This window comes from Gobio gobio (genome assembly GCF_949357685.1).
Source record: "Gobio gobio genome assembly, chromosome: 15".
Taxonomy (NCBI): domain Eukaryota; kingdom Metazoa; phylum Chordata; class Actinopteri; order Cypriniformes; family Gobionidae; genus Gobio; species Gobio gobio.
In genome coordinates this window covers 47,842,435-47,859,426 of record NC_137108.1, presented here as the reverse complement: position 1 = coordinate 47,859,426, position 16,992 = coordinate 47,842,435, and the positions used below count along the sequence as shown (strand labels likewise).

Below are 16,992 nucleotides of genomic sequence, written 5' to 3'. Positions count from 1 at the left end.
TATTTACAGTATAATTATACCTTATTTATACCTTTAATTTATTTTCTAAATTTACTTTCTTTAATTATTTAATTTATTATTTAGTAATATATTATTTATATATTACTAAATAATGGTAAATTACAATACTAATATTTATACCTTTAATTTATTTTCTAAATTTACTTTCTTTAATGTATTATTTAGTAATATATTATTTATATATTACTAAATAATGTAAAATTGCAATACTAATATTTATACCTTAATTTACTTTCACATTTTAATTTCTTTAATTTATTATGTATTATATATTTATAATACATAATATATAATTTTTTTTTTTACTGTAAAATTGCAATACTAATATTTATACCTTAATTTACTTTCTAAATGTATTTTCTTTCATTTACATCAAAATTTAGACAGTCAAGCTTTTATTTTGCCGGCAAATAAATAAATGCGCTGCTGGTTTGTCATAATCTATGAAATATTATAAATAATGTGTCATATTATGAAAATGATAAACTGTATCATTATTCATTACGTGTGTATAATGACGCGCTTCACTTCAGCGCTGATTCGACTCACTGATTCATAACTCTTCGAAGCTTCATGATGCCTTGTTTTGAAATCGTCATCACTATATAAGTCGTTATTTAGGGTTTTTTTGCGCACAAAAACTATTGTCGCCGATTCATAAAGTTATTGTAGAACCACTGTAGTGAGATGGACTTTGTAACGACGTCTTTAGTACCTTTTAAGGGTCTTGAGAGTGAACCGTGCCATTGTGCCAATGGAGGCCTTTCAGAGCCATCAGATTTCAACTAAAATATCTTCATTTCTGTTCCGAAGATGAACGGAGGTCTGACGGGTGTCGAACGACATGAGGGTAAGTAATTAATGACAGAATTTTCATTTTTGGGTGAACTAACCCTTTAAGTACACAATTAGATAAAACCAATTTAGCTCAACCAATGACCAAGCAATGTTTCATTTTGTACAGTCTGTGGTGTCAAAGGTCACATTAGCAATGAAAGAAAAAACACTTCAGCAAAACATGCTCAGGTCAAAGGCTCAGGTAGTCACTGTATAACATTTTTTGGGTATAATATGTCACAGTTTACTTTATTGTGCTATCCTCACTAACATAAACTAACTATAGTGTCCTGTACTCACTAGTAAAAGATGATATCTGGTGTCTGAATAATTTTTGGTTTGACTGTATTTAATTAAATTTTGATATATATTGGTCAGAGCTTCTGGTTCTGAGGAATGATGCATATGTATTTGATATATAGCTGCATACTTTTTTTTCATGTCTAAGTGATTGTTTTGTGGCTAGAATAAGCTAGACATTGTGCAAACTATAACTAGAGAGTCTCTGCAAAGCACTGCTGCCGGAGATTGTCTAAATTATTAATATCTGAATCCAATCCAAATGTCCATTGCAGAATTGTAAATCTGCCTCCTTTTACTATGCATATAAAGTTTACACAGGGAGTTTGGTCCACTAACTGTGGCCCATAACAAAGGTTTCCCGTACGGAAAAGTTCTCTAATAAAAAGCGTCTGACGTGAAATACTAATTTAATACATTCTGGGCATGTAAAGGTGAAGTCATTTGATCTACATGCAGCCTTTTACAGACTGTCAGTGAAGCAAAGGGGGAAAAAGGAGATATTTAAATGCAGTTTTTCAGCTGATCAGATTACATATACGGATAAGTCTTAACTTGATTGCCATGATCCAGAAAAAACTGCTCTCGTGGGATAAAAGTGATAAAAGCTGTTCAGTTTATTCCTCCAGAGCCTTGTTTTCTCAGATAAAGTGGCTGTGTTTTCACAGCGCTTGCCAGACACATGTTAAAGTCACTGCAGACCCAAGTGTTAACAGCAAAGGTTCAAACAAACGTGACTTTTGACGGGGTCAGAGGGTGATGGGCTGATGGGGGAGGGATCCAGTCCTCCTGTCTTAACATCATGCCATTAAATGGGACACAACAATCCTGAACCCTATTATCGCTCAATGACAGCAAACACAAAACATGACCAGTGATATTGCATTGATTACCCATTGTGTTTATGAGCGTGACCTGAATCTAACCTATAAAAACACTAAACAAATCAACAAATACGCTATATCGCCAAAGGTTTTGGGACGCCTGCCTTTACATGCACATGACCTTTAATGACATCCCATTCTTAATCTGTAGGGTTTAATATGGAGTTGGCCCACCCTTTGCAGCTCTAACAGCTTCAGCTCTTCTGGGAAGGCTTTCCACAAGGTTTAGGGGCTATGGGTCCAAGCCCAACCCTTGAAAAACAACCCCCACACCATAATCCCGCCTCCACCAAACTTTACACTTGACACAAGTTTTGTTCTCCTTGCAACCGCCAAACCCAGACTCGTCCATGGGATTGCGAGTCAGAGAAGCGTGATTGGTCACTCCAGAGAACACGTCTCCACTGCTCTAGAGTCCAGTGGTGGCGTGCTTTACCCCACTGCATCCCACGCTTTGCATTGCACTTGGTGATGTAAGACTTGGATGAGCTGCTCGGCCATGGAAACCCATTCCATGAAGCTCTACACACTGTTCTTGAGCTCATCTGAAGGCCACACGAAGTTTGGAGGTCTGTAGCTATTGACTCTGCAGAAAGTTGGTGACTTCTGCACACTGTGACCCTCAGCATGCGCTGACCCCGCTCTGTGACTTTACGTGGCTTATCACTTCGTGGCTGAGGTGCTGTTGTTCCCAATTGCTTCCACTTTGTTATAACACCACTAACAGTTGAGCGAGTTAATATTCAAATAAAAGCAATTCTATCGTCCTATGCTCTTTCATACCTCAGAAGACTTTGACACTTCATGAAGTAATGAGTTTTAAGTTTGGGATGAATTTTTCCTCTACTAAAAATAAAGTGAAATCCAGGCTCTCAATCACTCTCAAAGGCCACGTGATTCACTGCCATTCTTCTTGCTTCATAACCTCCACCGAACCTGTCAGCTGTCCTCTCTCATTAGCCGCTAGTCTGGCTCGTTGGTCGCAAACAGGCCCAAAGTGCCACAGAAATAGCCCCTAATCTCCCCTCAAGCCCCCCCACCACATCAGCAAAGCCAGCGTTGAGTTGAGGGAAAGATCATTGGTTACCGGCCCTGTCAGAACAATGTCTTGTGAGCGTGACAAAGGATACAAGCCCCTTCATGTGCGATGAAGGATCCGGGCAGCAGCACTAGGTCTGATTGGACCTGGCAGGACGGCCGTGCGACCTAGCCGAGCCGAGGACAATTAACGAGATGTGTGACTATGAGCGACCCGCTCACACAGCTGTCAGTCGGACCGGAGGGGACGTCCCGTGAGCATCGGGATTCGTCCATTTAATATTAATACTAAAGGAAGTAAATAAATCATGAAGGGAAAAAAAGACTTGATGACTATAGGGAGTGAAATGCATCAGTCAGCCCATTAAACACACACACACACATAAATATGGAAGCTTATTTCTATGGAAGCTTGTTTCCACTATAGAATAAAACATTTTAAAAGAGAATTGCGACTTTTTCTCTCACAATTCAGACTTTTTCTCTCAGAATTGCAAGATATAAACTTGCAATTGCGAGTTATAAAGGCCTGTACAAACCGGGACGATTTTCGCGCGCGTTTATCGCCGACGTTTAACGCCTCGTGACTAAACAAAGGGCGCCAATGTGAGTGTGCACACCGACGCGTAAAACGGCAGGCGTAAAAGCGTCATTTAAAAAAAAAAACGCCTTGGGTTGGTTTTTTTATTTTGACGCGGCGCGTTAAAAACTGGCCGACCAATGAGATCAGCGCTTTTGTTCACGTGCCTGGAGCTGCTGAAGTGACAGTAAAACACGACTTGGTGGCGCTCAAGCACAAAACAGTCTTGCTGAGCACACATTGATACGAAGAAGAAGTAGTAAGTAGACAAAGAAGAAGATGGGCTGCTAATGCTGCTTGCCAGTTAGCAAAAAGTGTGTGAATGGTTTTGGCCATAGACATAATATGTCTGTGGTTTTGGCAAGCACATAAATACTGTCTCTCTTCTTTTTCTGTGTGACAAGCGAGTGTCAGAAGTTTAAAGTGCCGCAGCTCCACCTTGTGTACCGGGAGCGCATCTACTGAATGTGCACATTCACTCGGTGCATCGCCAGTGAAAATCGCTTGGGTGTGAACACTCAAGATGCGCTGAAAAACGTCACGAAAAACGCAGGCGATAAGCGCGTGCGATATTCGCCCCGGTGTGTACAGGCCTTAAAGTCCAATTCGGAGCTGACTTTTTTCTCAGAATTTTGACTTACATCTTACAATTCTGACTTTATAATTCGCAATTGCGAGTTTATATCACGCAATTCTGAGAAAAAAAAAAGTCAGAATTGTATTTTTTTATTCTGTGGCGGAAACAAGCTTCCATATATTTAGAATATGGAATAAAACATTTAAAAAGTAATTTGACTAAATCTCACAGTTCATATTTTGGAGGAAAAAAAACTCGGATATGTGAGATATAAACGAGACAAAAAGTTGCAATTACCTTTTTTAAAATTCAGTGAAAGAAACAGAAAAAAAATTGAGAATTATAAACAGAATTCGGAGGAAAAAAGTCAGATTTGCGAGATGTAAACTTGCAATTATGAGTTTATAACTACTAGGAATGCACCGATATGAGAATTTTGGCAGATAATTCTTTATATTTGAAAGCTGATAACCGATATATTGGCCGATAAATCTAAATCCAAATTTGTACATATTTTTGATTACAAAAACAAAAGTCTCTCCATTAAAAGCCATGTCCCAAGCACACAATTATAATATTTTTATTATAATTTTATGTAGCCTATATGACAGACTTGCGCTGCGCATGTTACACTGAACTATATTTTCCTTTTTGAAGTGATCTCAATCATATTTCAAGCAATTCAAAACCATCATGGTGAACAGAGCGCATCGGAAGTGTCTCAGCTGAAGGAAATAATCCATTATTTATTGGCTTTAATATTTATTGGCTTTAATATATCGGCCAAATGTTCTTATCAGGACGATAACAATGACATTAAAAGTGAACATATATCGGCCGGTACCGATATGGTGGCCGATATATCGTGCATCCCTATTCATAATTTATAAAAGTCTGATTTATGAGATATAACCTTTTTGTTTTAATTCTGTGGAGCAAACAAGCTTCCATATACAAATAAGTTAATGTCACTTTAAAGAATCTGCAGGACCTTCAGCCTCTAATTAGTAACCTGAGCTTCACGCTGTTAACACGCAGCCACACATTAGCGCTACAAATGCAAAGTTTCCTTTAGGGGAAATGACTGTTTACGTGATTGCACTCGAACGGCTGAAAGAAGGGCAACATTTGGCTTTATGGAGTTAAAAACATAAAACAAAACAGCTGCTGCCTTTCCGTCCTGGACCCATAAAAGACATTTGCGGGATACAGTATCACAGGAGTTGAGACTGATGTGGTCACACCGGTATGATTATGTGTTTTTTTTGTGTTGTGGAATCTCGGAGAAGGAAAAGGCCAGGAAAACAAATGGTCAGAAGTGTGTTCTCTACATAAGGTTCACTTCCAGTAAGTAGGGGTTTACCACTTCAGCCGGAGTGGCTCAGCACTCGCTTACAGTCTGACAAAGGTCATTGCACGCAGCCCTTGGGCTTCTCTTCTGTGCTTTGAGCGTCCCCCCCAATGGAAGTCCTTTCACATTTATTCATCTCAAAGTGGTTGTCAGCACCTCAGATGAGATGCAGCCAGCTCAGATCTGCTACTATATATATTAAAAAAATATAAAAAAAATGTAGCCTACATAAATATATATATAAAAAAGAGCGATAACAGCGAACATTAAGATCTGCGTTGGTGCTGCCGCTAAGCCATAGAGTATGGAATAAAGTCCGAATTGCGAGAAAGTTAGAATTGCGAGATATAAAGTCAGAATTACGAGAAAGTAAGAATTGCGAGAAAGTTAGAATTGCGAGTTAAAAAGTCAGAATTGCAAGAAAAAGTCAGAATTGCGTTATAAAGTCAGAATTGCAAGAAAAAGTCAGAATTGTGATAAAAAGTCAGAACTGCGTTATAAAGTCAGAATTGCAATAAAATGTCAAAATTGTGAATATAAAGTTAGAATTGCAAGTTAAAAAAGTCAGAATTGCGAGAAAAAGTCAGAATTGCGTTATAAAGTCAGAATTGCAAGAAAAAGTCAGAATTGTGAGATATGAAGTTCGAATTGCGATAAAGTTAGAATTGCGAGTTACAAAGTTAGAATTGCGAGAAAAAGTCAGAACTGTGTTAAAAAGTCAGAATTGTGAGTTATAAAGTCAGAATTGCGTTATAAAGTCAGAATTGCGAGAAAAAGTCAGAACTGCGCTATAAAGTCAGAATTGCAAGTTATAAAGTCAGAATTGCGTTATAAAGTCAGAATTGCGATAAAATTTTTTAATTGTGAGATATAAAGTCAGAATTGCGAGAAAAAGTCAGAATTGTGAGATATAAAGTCAGAATTGCAAGTTATAAAGTCAGAATTGTGAGTTATAAAATCAGAATTGTGTGACAAAGTCAGAATTATGAATAATAAAGTCAGAATTGTGTGATATAAACTAAGATTTGTGATATAATATAAACCGATATAATATGATATATTTGTGATATTGTGATATAAACTAAGATTTATAACTCGCAGAATTGCGAGTTATAAAATCAGAATTGTGTGACAAAGTCAGAATTATGAATCATAAAGTCAGAATTGTGTGATATAAACTAAGATTTGTGTGATATAAAGTCAGAATTGCTAGAAAAGTCAGAATTGCGAGTTATAAAATCAGAATTGTGTGATAAAAAGTCAGAATTGTGAGATATAAAGTCAGAATTGTGTGATAAAAAGTCAGAATTGTGAGATATAAAGTAAGATTTGTGATATAAAGCCAGAATTGCGAGAAAGTCAGAATTGCGTGAAAAAGTCAGAATTGCGTTATAAAGTCAGAATTGCGTTATAAAGTTAGAATTGCGAGTTATAAAGTCAGAATTGCGAGGAAAAAGTCTTTCATAAGAGAGAGCCATTGTCATGAAACAGCTTCACAGTCTTTTCAACCACAGAGGATCATTATTTCTGTTACAGTAATTCAAATGATCACAGAAGTACTGTGATAAAAGTTAAGTTCGGATTTAAGCACTGAGGTCTATGGTGATGCCTGAGGCCCGTCTCTGATCATAAAAAGCATGCTTTCAGTGCACTTCTGGGCATAGTTTGGATCGAATGCATTCAGCGACACTGCAGAGAGTTTACTGTAGTTTGCCCTACGTCAATGCACACTACACCATCTCAAAACATCTGCAGAGGAGCGTCGTGGCCCTCAGCATCATGCTGATGTTTACATTTTACATGCATCTGCTCATCACAGAGATGACACTGCCAAAGACACGTGTTGATCCTATTTTGGGCTTTGGAAGACAATACACCAGTATGAAGAGACCTCACTTATGGTTCAAGGACAGGTGAAATCCCTGCGTTTGGTCTACTTCGTTCGAGTGTTTAGACTGGTTCTGAGTGGTTAATACTGCTGACCTTGCGGAAAGTTAGTGCATGGTCTGCGCACCTAACCTAAGTTAAACCCTTTGGTGGGGGAGGGTTACGAACATTATCCCATTGACACGTAACACAATGCATTAAAGCCTCTTAATTACTAGGAAAATGGGATTTGTGTCAATTTTATTTGTTTCTGCCGTTTAAAAAAAAAACACGTGGTCACCTCAACTTTCCTCTACCTGGAGTTAGTGTATTCTTTTGTTTAAAGCTTCTCCTACAACACCAACTCATCCTCATAACTCTCTTGCTCTGTGTAAACTTCAGGCAAAAAACGTACATCATTTTCCAGTTAGTCTAGATGAGAGCAGAGGTCATACTCCAGAATGCACAGACAATTCCCTCTCTAAAAATGGTGCATTTAGGCCAATATCTTGCATTTCCAAAACATAGTACTTTCTCAATTAATACTTTCTTTTTCTCTCTCTCTGTTTAATGTGCAGAAACAACAGTGGCTCTGTTTCAAAACCTAATGAGCGGTCTTGCTGCCATTTAATCACATCTTAACTGACTGAATGAGTGATTTAGGACATCAGAACCTACAGTCTTGAAACACGTTCTTCATTCAATGCAGTAGATGAAGGTATGTGAATTTAGTCTAACCCAGATAGCAAAAAATATCGGCACGGCTTCTTTTTGCCGCCGGCCCTAAGCTGTCGGCTATAGGTGCGTCCCGCTGGCGGTGATGAAGCGTTTGCCGCCGAATACGTCACTCCCATTTCTTGCGAGATGCCGCGGCCGACTAGCCGGCGGGCCGCCGGCTTCATTTTCTCTGGCGGTTGCCTCCGCCTAATGGACCGCGGCCGGCTGGCGGCAAGCCGCTGTGAAATACAAGGATTTCTACTCTCAAATTCGACCAGCCACGTTGGCTATGTTTGGCTTGTTGGGAAATAGAGTGGAACTGACAGCATTTTAGCTAGTTCTCACATTTGAAGCGATTATAAAATCATAATAGCCTATATGTGAATTATATCAAATATTAGTTTTTTTTGCTCCAAAGCCATTAGGGTTTATAACAGATTCTTGACTCTTGATTCCATGATAAGATTAGGTTTAGGAAATTACATTTAAATTTTCACTTGATTATTTGCATGTCGAGTGTGTTTAAACAGTGTTGGTCAATTTGACCCATAATGAATGTAATACTTTTTTTTTTTTTTAGCATAGGCTAATAGGAGGGTTAAGAAAGTTTGAAAGTTCATTTTAGGATAACACTTATTTTTGTATTGCCCTTTTTTCTATTTCTTTTTGGACTGACTTTAAAATAGACATGACAAAAAATTAGAACTAACTTCATGACATTTTACTTTGTTTTCAAAACCCATATTTTTCTGAAAAACAAAAATATATTATTAATTATTTAGGAAAAATTCTACATTCATAAGACAAAAATAACTCAAAAGAAGCCCTCTAATATTACCTCTTATAAAGCTGATTTTTACAATATTTGAAACCCTCTCAAACATGAGGTCGCAAAACAAAAAGCTTACAAAAACAGAAACCTGAAAGCTTTTCAATTTCATGTGACTGCCTTAATATTATAAAGTATTTTCTATCTCAGAATTCTTATTTTTATTATTTATTTTATATACAGTGTTACATTTGTTGTTATTCTTTGTTCTACATATTCGGAACTGTACCACAATGCTTTATTATTTTTATTTTTCTCTCATTGTACTTTTTGTATTGTACTTGTCTATACATGTACTAATTTAAATAAAAATAAAATAAAAAAAAACAGAGAAGTACCTCCACCGGCCGAGAGGGGCAGTATACGTAAAAAAGGCGGAAGACAAACCGGTAAAACATACAGATTTACCAACAGCGGCCAGCAACTCATCACATGGTTTTAGTATTTGAAGAGAGGAGATCAGAAAATGTCCTCGACTACGAGCGTTTAAGTAAGTACATGTTTCCTTTTTGTGTCACACAATATTATGTTCATTTTTGATACATCATACCGGTAGGTTGTTTTAATTAGTTTGTTCAGACACGCACGCTGATATAGTGCACAATGCACAGTGTTAGCTAACACGTGCTGTTTCGCCTTTTTTACACACTGAGTTCAAGCATGTTCTACATGTTAAAATGTATCTAGCTACTGTAGGTAAATTAGCCAAAGCTTTACATCTAGAAAGACTTAAGTTTAACTTTTGGTGTTTTCTAACAAAACAGAATGATGTATATAGGTTATTTAAATGATTGTGTTAGTCCGAACAAGCATGCTGCTAGGTCAGTTTTAGCAAGTGTTAGCTAACATGTGCTGTGTTGCTACTGTTCTTCTAGCATTTAAGGTCATTTATGAGTTATTTCTCTGAACTGCTGTACTTTTTATGTTTGATGACAATGCAGTTTACTTGAATCACTACACTGAATGAATACATTTTACTGTTCCACATTTGGCTGACCAGTTTTTCCCCCCACAGCATAGCTACTGTATATTCTGTATATAACGTTAACAATGCGGTTTTGTTCACATTTTCTTGCAGATACCATGACCAGAGCACAATCGGTTGTCTTCATCCAAGAGACCTACTGTTGGACAATCGTTTCGGCTTTCAAGGTAAATAAATTGTTAGTCACAATGTCTAGTTACTGGGCTATAAGGAGAAGAATATTGAAAGGAGTTGAGATGGACAAACAGAAAATTGCAGATGTTGGAAACTTTAACAGTATGGAAAATTGTGCCTGTAGTTGTTGTTTTATATATATATATATATATATATATATATATATATATATATATATATATATATATATATATATATATATATATATATATATATATATAATTAAAATAAAATATTTTTTATGTAGATTTCCAGAATGAGAACCAAGCCCTGAGGGAAAGCAATGCACAAGCAGGTGAGAACATGCACTCTTTCTTAAATTTTACTTTTTTGACTGTGATGTAGGTCCAAAATTACCAAATGCCTTTCATTTTGTAGCTTCGGATGACAGCGGCTCACTTCAAGAGCAGGTGAAGCAAGTGAAACAATGTTGATGACGTTTGCTCGTACTGGGCAATCAGGTACAACTTGCAAACAACACCTGTGGTTGTTGGTTTAATTCCCACTGGGGCCACCTGCACATGTAGTAGACCTAGTTGTAAATGTCATAGTTTAGTAGTTGAGGGACCAGGACTGACTGCTTTATTCTTTTATTCTGTGAACCCCTGTAGGTGCAGATCAGACCCTAATGCTGCGACGTCTTGGAGAGTTTGGCGATGTTGTGCGTAGCATGGACAACAAAATGGACACTATGCGGCAACATTTCAGTGCCAATGTGTCTGTTGGAGAGTTCTCCCTGCCAGGGGGTCTGTTACTCCCCCTAGACAACCCATTTGGCGTTGCTTGACAACAGTTTGAGGCAGGATAAAGATCTCCAGGAACGATTTGTAAGTGTGCTGATTTTGTTTATAATGCTGTAGGGTAATCTAAAAAGTAAAATTTAAGATTGTACACTGCATATTCTACAGTCTGAATCCACAGCCTGTCACATTTTTATATTTATGTATGAGAAGCTTCAGAGATGTAATTTGTAACACTTTTTTGTATTTTCAGCTTCGGTTTTTGGCAATCAAATGTGGGAGGGACCTAAAGACAACCGTGTGGCGAATACTTCAGAGTATCTTCTCTAATCACCTTTCCATTAATACAACCTGGACGGGTGTAGGGGATAAAGCATGTTTTAGAGACATGTTCCTGAAGACCATTGTTCAAAGTAATATATATAAATTTGTTATATATTTAAGTAGATGTGTGTGGCCTTATGCCATTCAAATGGAATGACAGATCTGTATTTTCTACAGGAGCCATCCGGAAGAACCCGGCAACCCAGGATGCCACTGATGAGGCGGTCCAGGTTAACGTTATGCGTTACCTGAAAGGAGCATCTGATCGTGAAGGTGGAAAAAGACGCCGCACAGCTGAGAGGGACCCACAGCCGACCTCTTACACCTAGGCTGACTACTGACACCTGGAACCCTTTCTTTATCCTGCAGTCAGTAACATCAAGACCCCTAAAGAAGCCAGAAGTTTCAGGCTACACTCACCCAATCCACACTGTTCACTGTGGAAATTACTTTTTTTTTATTCCCTGTGACCCTGCCTTGAAGGCAGCTCCTTGGATGGATATGGGATGGCGAGGTTGTTTGTCCTTTATATAGGCGCACAAGAAATCACTGAAGATAAGCCAATTTGCGCTGCCTCATTCTGGAGGTCGGGGAAAACCGGAGAACCCATAGTCAGGCTTGTTATAATGGTCTGTTCTACTACTGTTCTATTCTTCTCCAGAGCTTTACTCTAAATTATTACCATTTATCCTATTGTTAGAAATGGCTTGTTAAATGTGATGTTATACCTCGATTTATTTGGTATCCTGCACATTCTTTGGTACCAAATATCCTCATTATTTGATATAATATTTAATGGTAATTCTTTTCATCCCAGAGCTGACCTATTTGTTATTAACAAATATTGTAAGTGTTATAATTTGCTTGTAAGGCTGTTTTTTTTTTTTTTTTAACCAAAATTTAATTGGAAACATGCAGGTTCTTTAGTAAAAATGTTTTGTTATTTATAGGCCTATTTAAGCTTATTTATTGTCTGTTATATTTCATTTATATTATCTTGTATCATTGACAGTTAATGTACTTTGAAATGTGGAATAAAAATGCCAAATGGGAATTTATCTGGTTTGTTCAATTATTATCCATCATAAACTGCATGTTACAAATATATGAATAATAAATAAATATATATATTATTTATTACACAATAAGCGGAGGCAGATCGCTCGAAAATAGCGTTTGCCTCCGACGGGCCGCCTTTTGGTATAAAGGCGGCGGAACGGCGGTTTGCCTGCGGGCCGGCGGCGGTACGAAGGCGGTAGGAAGCCGGCTGCCGCTTTTAAAAAGCGGCTGCCGCCGGCGGTGCGCCGTCAAACGTGTTTGCGATTACGCAATTCTGACGCTTCTACAGCCGCCGGATCACCGCCGGTGGTCCGCCGACTCATTGCTATCTGGGAAGCTAATCATTATTATTGCAATTCGGTTTGGTACCGCTAGAGGCACAGGAATTGCATAGCTTTAAAGGGGTAGTTCACCCAAAAATCATTATTTACTCACCCTCAAGTTGTTTCAAACCTGTATTAATTTCATTCTTTAGGCCAGGGAGAGTAAATAATGACAGATTTTTCCTTTTAGGGTGAACTATCCCTTTAAGAAAAAAATAATAATCTTGAACACGTTTACATAAATAAAATTGTATTGAGTAAATGATCAACCAGACTAATGAAGCTATTACAGACAATAATATTCATTCATTTGTAGACTAAATAAAAATCAGTCATTACAATGTAATTATAATGTACGTTCTACTTTATACATATGCAAATTAGGCTACATTAAAGCACCAAAACATTTCGTTTTCTGTCAATATTATTAAATTCATGCAGATACTAAATAGTTTCTGTATGGCTGTTTCTCATTTAACGTTAGGCTATGAACAACAACAAAAACGGAACTATTAATTAATTTATCTTTCTTATCCACATAAACCTCAACGAAAGCTGCAGTGACATTAATTATTTATAGAAAACAAAAATAATAATTCACACTTCAAATTGAACTTAAAATATTTTTTTAAGATCAATGACCGTTTATATTGAATAAACACGAACTCCGCTGTTTGTTTACACAGACTCATGACGAACACGAATTTATGCCAAAATGACTCCGTGAATTAAAGTCGCAATGAATGCTGAATGAACATTATCTGATCGGATATTTAGTCAGTCACTACTCGTACACTAAGTGCTAGATTTGCGCTTACCGTGTGTCGTGATCCGTATCCACACGTGAAAGCTCTGGTAATCTCCGTTTACAGTCCAGCACGAGCGGTGTCGAGTGCGGCTCATTGGTTTGTGAATCTGAACTGAATGCCGGAGGAGCGCTTGTGGCTCGTGGATGTACCGGGATCATCCCACTGTGGGCGGGCAGGTATGAGTGTAAACTGACCCCACCACAACACGACAGCAGAGGGAGAATGTTTGGGGGATTGACCTGCACTAAAACACACAAAATGCTTGAGACATCAGTGTTTAAATAGATAGATTGATATCTTAATACTGGCGACAAGCATTGCCATTGCATTAGATAGAAAACATATCAAGCCACAATATCAAGTTTTCATAGTATTTCTCAGGATGAGGTTCACAAACCTTAAACGCAGCTACAAATGTGTTTCTGAACCTTTCCCTGCTGAAAAAACAAACAAACAGCTAAAACCAACCTACGCTGGTTGGATGGTTTTTAGCTGGTCTCCCAGGCTGGTTTTAGAGGGGTTTTGCACACCTTTTTTAAAGCTGACCAGGCTGTTCTCATTTATATCTCGCAATTCTGACTTTATATCTCACAATTCTGACTTTATATCTCACAATTCTGACTTTATATCACAATTCTGACTTTACATCTCGCAATTCTCACTTTATATATCACAATTCTCACTTTATATCTCACAATTCTGACTTTATATCTCACAATTCTCACTTTATATCTCGCAATTCTCACTTTATATCTCACAATTCTGACTTTAAACACTAAAAAAAAAGTCTCGTAATCATAAGGGAACCTTTTTTAGTGCTATATAGCACCAATTTTGGTGCTTCAGTGGTTCTTCAGAGGTCTATATAGCACCTTAGTCAAAGAACCGGTGAAGAACCTCTGAAGAACCGGTGAAGAAACTCTGAAGAACCGCTGAAGAACCGCTGAAGCACCAAAAATGGTGCTATATAGCACTAAAAAAGGTTCCCCTATGATTACGAGCCAAGAACTATTTTTGGTGCAATATAGAACCTTTTTTTTTTTAGAGTGTATCTCACACTTTATATCTCACAATTCTGACTTTATATCTCACACTTTATATCTCACAATTCTGACTTTATATCTCACAATTCTGACTTTATATCTCACAATTCTGACTTTATATCACAATTCTGACTTTATAACTCACAATTCTGACTTTATATCTCGCAACTCTGACTTTACATCACACAATTATGACTTTATATCTCACAATTATGACTTTATATCTCACAATTATGACTTTATAACTCACAATTCTGACTTTATATCTCACACTTTATATCTCACAATTCTGACTTTATATCTCACAATTCTGACTTTATATCTCACACTTTATATCTCACACTTTATATCTCACAATTCTGACTTTATATCTCACAATTCTGACTTTATATCTCACACTTTATATCTCACAATTCTGACTTTATATCTCACAATTCTGACTTTATATCTCACAATTCTCACTTTATATCTTGCAATTCTGACTTTATATCTCACAATTCTGACTTTATATCTCACACTTTATATCTCACAATTCTGACTTTATATCTCACAATTCTGACTTTATATCACAATTCTGACTTTATATCTCACAATTCTGACTTTATATCTCACACTTTATATCTCACAATTCTGACTTTATATCTCACAATTCTGACTTTATATCTCACAATTCTGACTTTATATCACAATTCTGACTTTATATCACAATTCTGACTTTATAACTCACAATTCTGACTTTATATCTCGCAACTCTGACTTTACATCACACAATTATGACTTTATATCTCACAATTATGACTTTATATCTCACAATTATGACTTTATAACTCACAATTCTGACTTTATATCTCACAATTCTGACTTTATATCTCACAATTCTGACTTTATATCTCACACTTTATATCTCACAATTCTGACTTTATATCTCACAATTCTGACTTTATATCTCACAATTCTGACTTTATATCTCACAATTCTCACTTTATATCTTGCAATTCTGACTTTATATCTCACAATTCTGACTTTATATCTCACACTTTATATCTCACAATTCTGACTTTATATCTCACAATTCTGACTTTATATCTCACACTTTATATCTCACAATTCTGACTTTATATCTCACAATTCTGACTTTATATCACAATTCTGACTTTATATCTCACAATTCTGACTTTATATCTCACACTTTATATCTCACAATTCTGACTTTATATCTCACAATTCTGACTTTATATCTCACAATTCTGACTTTATATCTCACAATTCTGACTTTATATCACAATTCTGACTTTATAACTCACAATTCTGACTTTATATCTCGCAACTCTGACTTTACATCACACAATTATGACTTTATATCTCACAATTATGACTTTATATCTCACAATTATGACTTTATAACTCACAATTATGACTTTATATCACAATTATGACTTTATAACACAATTATGACTTTATATCTCGCAACTCTGACTTTATATCTCGCAACTCTGACTTTACATCACACAATTATGACTTTATATCTCACAATTATGACTTTATAACTCACAATTATGACTTTATATCTCGCAACTCTGACTTTATATCACACAATTATGACTATATCTCACAATTATGACTTTATATCACAATTATGACTATAACTCACAATTCTGACTTTTTATCATAATTCTGACTTTGTATCTCACAATTCTGACTTTATAAATGATAATTCTGACTTTATAATGCAATTCTTACCTTATATCACACAATTCTGACTTTATATCTCAATTCTGACTTTGTATCTCGCAATTCTGACTTTGTATCTCATAATTCTGACTTTATATCTCACAATTCTGACTTTATATCTCATAATTCTGACTTTATAATGCAATTCTGACTTTATATCACACAATTCTGACTTTATATCTCATAATCCTGCTAAAACAATCTTCCATACTATTGAGGTATAGAGTTGAAAATGATATAGAGTTGAAAATGATGGCAAAATGTATTCCGCCACTCTGTGTTTGTGGTATTTTTTTGTTTTTTTTTGTAATTTTATGCAGGCATCCTCCTAGAACTTGAGGGGAGCAGACTTCATATATCCTCTATATTACGAGGATAATCAATTACACTCAGCAATATTAATCATCTAAATACTGTATAGACTACTATTTTTTTTTTTTTTGCACTGGATGGTGTGGTGGATAACTGGATGGTGAATAGATAACTGCAGATAAATGGATAACCATGATAAGCTATCAGCAACGGCTCCTCCTCCAGAAAACATTACTCAGAAGAAGCTCAGCGCTTGGTGTCCGTCTACGTCTGAGCATGTTGTTCACACAGTAATGAAGACAACGTTAAGATTAGATTAGTCTTCAATGTTTGGTGAACCTTGGCTACATAATGTTGGTGTTGGGATTGCATAAAGGTACCCTGCAGGGGATCGTCAGGAAATCAGGGGTGGGAGACAGACATGTGGGAGAGGACAGAGTCTCAGAGAAACAGCTTTTACTAGCATTTCTAATTCCATAATTCGTTCCTAAT

At 36.6% G+C, this 16,992-nt stretch overlaps 1 protein-coding gene across 1 annotated transcript in view; it reads right to left on the bottom strand.

Moving 5' to 3' along the window:
• Positions 1-13,531, bottom strand: part of fam110d (family with sequence similarity 110 member D) — a 30,257-nt gene extending 16,726 nt beyond the window's left edge. Inside the window, exon 1 of the mRNA XM_079837791.1 lies at positions 13,424-13,531. The gene's annotated coding sequence lies outside the window, so the exon portion shown is untranslated. The remainder of the gene's footprint in view (positions 1-13,423) is intronic.
• Between the last annotated feature and the right edge of the window lie 3,461 nt (positions 13,532-16,992).